Source organism: Amphiura filiformis, chromosome 8 (assembly GCF_039555335.1).
Source record: "Amphiura filiformis chromosome 8, Afil_fr2py, whole genome shotgun sequence".
In the NCBI taxonomy this organism is placed as follows: domain Eukaryota; kingdom Metazoa; phylum Echinodermata; class Ophiuroidea; order Amphilepidida; family Amphiuridae; genus Amphiura; species Amphiura filiformis.
This window is the reverse complement of record NC_092635.1, coordinates 1,678,767-1,682,476: the sequence shown is the minus strand read 5'-3', so window position 1 is coordinate 1,682,476 and position 3,710 is coordinate 1,678,767. Positions and strand designations below refer to the sequence as shown.

The window sequence follows — 3,710 nt, the reverse complement described above, 5'->3', positions numbered from 1 at the left end:
TGAATGCATCACATGATGAATGAGCTAGCAGACACTTAATAAACTAAGTTCTTAATTTGTTTTGTTGATGTAATTCATTCATAGTTTGAGGATGCAGGCATGTGCTGCAACGGCCTGCTATACTATACATGTAGCATCTCTATCTAGATATTCTGTGCTATTTTACATGATCCATTGCCTGGCAAAGGCGGTGTAATCTCTATACATGCTATTGAATGAATAAATCTAAAATCAAAACAGTTCAATTTCATAAAGAGATGACATTCTTGAGAATCCTGTTGCTTCTTTAATAATGTGATCAAAAAATATCAATCTTTGTAGATACTGCTTACTGAGAGAATACATCTAAATTCCAAACAGTTCAGTTTCACATAAAGATGAACACAACACAGCAGCTGTGATCCTTTAGAATCCTGTTGCCTCTTTGATAATGAGATCAACAATATTGGCAAATACTATTACCAGTTCCATGCACAGAACATAATCTGCTTCATATGGAATGTTTGATGCTAGAATGTATTTTTCTGAACGTCAGAATGGTTCCCGAGTATCATAATATAATAGAGACTAGTGTCCTGGTTTGTCTGGTCGACTTGTGCAGTCTGTATAAAAAACAAAAGATAATAATACTTACATTATGAACAAAACACAAACATCATATTCAGAAGTGGGAAGTCGGGGTCAGAATTTCGGCGAGAATCGATTCTCGGAAATTGCATGGATTAAATAAGTAAATTCTCACAAACTTTTGTAGTTTACACAGAAGTTGATTTACAAGAATCAAATGATCCCTGCAAATTTATTCTGCAAGAATCAAGATTGATTCTCGCACTGTGAAACAAAATTCTGACCCTGGATGTGAAAGATTACAAAGGTTTAAAGTGACTTGTGCAATGTGAACGTTTTGTTTTCCTTCTTAAGTAGTAATGTGTTGGGTCTACCTTCATTCTCAACAAATTCATTGCAACGATTCTGCATTCTGTTGACCAGGTTTCGAAAGCATTGCTGGTCCAGGTGACTCCATGCACGTTGCAGTATTCTCATCAACCATTTCAGTGTTGTGTTGTCATTGACTTTCTTGTTTCCAGCTTGCTTCAGATGGTCTTAGAGATTTCCAATGGGGTTACAGTCTGGGGCTGGTCTTAGAGATGTCCAATGGGGTTACAGTCTGGGGCTTGGCAGTGCACTCCAGTCGTTCAATTCCTTCATGGACTCACCTGGACCAGCAGTGGATTCGAAACCTGGTCAATCACATTCAATTGACAATAATCACTCAGATTAATCATGATCAAAAATTTTGTTGGATAATTTTAAACCATTATGATAGCAATTTCATCAAATTTGTTTTTAACATTTCTTGTCATTAAAGTTGTTTAATAGAAATGCATAGATGTGTGTAGGCCTACTTGATATCCCTACATGTATGTTAAAATGCAGCTTCTTTTTGGCCTCAAATTTCATAAATGGCTGTATTTTCTGATGAAGGACAAAATATTGGACAAAAATGTAATGTGTAACTAATCAGGCTACATTTCACACTTTAAATCAACTTAAGGGGCCTAACAGTTTTGTAGTTATGCCCAAATATGCTTGTGCATATTGCTAAACCAGATATCCATTATGGGCGCCCAGTTTTTTTTCTTTCGTCCACCAGTTGTGCCTGCAGTGTGACATTTACATGGCAGACACTCACCTTACTTGAGAACTCCAGCTTCGAAATTGCACACAATAATTGAGACTAGAGTCCAAAGCTATTGTGTTTCAGCAGATCAGCATTGAGATTGTTTGTAACGCATTCAACATGTTAAATATCCTGTTCATGTTTAAAATTGGATTTTAATGATTTTGTTATCTTGGGCCTTAGCCTCGAATGTGAAGCTATCTGTAAGCAAATTTGAAGCTAGGCTTATCAAGCAACTCACCATTAGCCTGATGATGTGCGACTTCATATCCACATCTCTCTACATGCTTCGTTCTTTTCACAGGTTCTCATAAATCGATGGCAGTTATGACAAAACCGTGGTGGGTGAATGTTGTTATGTGTAATGTCAACATTGCAGTATTGCAACAGTTTTGTATTCCAAGTGATGTTTGGAAACTTATCCACACCCTTACTGTCAAAACTTGTTCCAGGCAACTTTGATCCAGGCCTACGAAAATCTCTGCCACATATCCTACACACCTTTTACAATTTTGCTGATGCTGAAGGAGCCCAGACGTATTTTAGCCTGTAAATGAAGGGAAAATAAAATAAAATTACAAATTAAACCCGATTGTTCCAAACACTCACATAAATAATCTGCTTATGCGTCCCGTTTCTTAACACGCAAACAAGCACATATAATCACATTCACCACGTATACATGTATTCACATACTAAGTTTTTTAAGAGCCAATCTTCCTTATTATGTACGGATCTGTGATACAAAAAAAAAAAGAATTTTCTCTAAAAATGATTTTACAAAAAAAAATAGAATTTTCTCTAAAAAATGATTTTGGTAAATATTAACAAAAACTCACATACATTATACAGTATGAGCGTGCACAGCGCCCTCGTTCAGCTTAAAAAATTCTTGAAATTTCAGCCTCTCTGAGCCGTACTTACAAAGGATAAACTTTGGAGGTGCATAACGCATAACATTGTGAGTCATCCCAACCTGCATTTTGCATTTCTTTGAAGTACCAACTGATTACATCACAAAAACCAAGGGAAAAAATTGGATCTTTGATTAGTGCAAAAAACCCAGCAAATCTAATGTTTTGATAAAAAGCGCCCTCAAGCAAACTTCTAAGCATCATAACCACGGAGGTCTTTAATTTCAAACTTGTTCAGACTTGGGATAAGTTTAATTTTCCAGCAAAAAGTTTTTGGGATTTTGATGGCGCACATAGATACTGTTAACTGAGGTCAAAGGTCAAAATTTCATATTTTCGCAACTTTTTACTTGCCTAAAGGAAGTTCTCGAACCACAGTATTGCCTGTTTTCATGACGCCTGCTTTCACGATTACTTTCAGTAGAAATGAACCTGCAACAACCCATGAAGACCCTGAAATGACATTCCAAAAATTTGGCTCTAAATGTTGACTGAATCCACACACTTTCATGCCCATACAATAGTTTTTAGTAATTTGACCTCACCTGACCCCTGGATGACCTTGGGTGACCCCAAAATGACCTTCCAAAGATTTGGCTCTAAATGTTGAATGACAGTCATTTCTTTACATTTTTCTTTGTCATATTAAATCCGTCTATTGGGCGCCCCACTTTTAAACGCATTGCTAAGAGTCTGTTGAATGTACCCACTTAGTTTCATGCCCATGACAGTTTTAGTAATTTGACCTCAAATGACCCCTGGGTGACCTTGGATAACCCAAAATGACCTTTCAAAAATTTGACTATTTAAATGTTGACTGTACCCACCAAGTTTCATGCCCATACAACAGTTATTAGTAATTTGACCTCAGATGACCCCTGGGTGACCCAGGAATCACACAGGATGACCTGAATATCTAATCAGGTAGAAGGCATGTACATTCCAAATTTTTTGTGCGCTCCTCATGCATGATTGTTAAGTATTCATTCAATTATATGTACTCTCAAGCTTCAAATCAACAAAATGTGTGCACACTTACAATTTTGGTGTAACACTGTATGACTCAATGAGTAATAACTTCAAACGGTAATTTTTAGCTAATGAGTTAATGACCA

At 36.6% G+C, this 3,710-nt stretch overlaps 1 long non-coding RNA gene across 1 annotated transcript in view; it reads right to left on the bottom strand.

Moving 5' to 3' along the window:
- Nucleotides 1-307: 307 nt before the first annotated feature.
- LOC140158495 (uncharacterized) overlaps nucleotides 308-3,710 on the bottom strand; it is an 8,431-nt gene continuing 5,028 nt past the window's right edge. The window contains exons 2-3 of the long non-coding RNA XR_011859786.1: nucleotides 1,923-2,228; nucleotides 308-602 (exon numbers count right to left, since the gene is read on the bottom strand). This is a non-coding gene — a long non-coding RNA (uncharacterized lncRNA). The remainder of the gene's footprint in view (nucleotides 603-1,922; nucleotides 2,229-3,710) is intronic.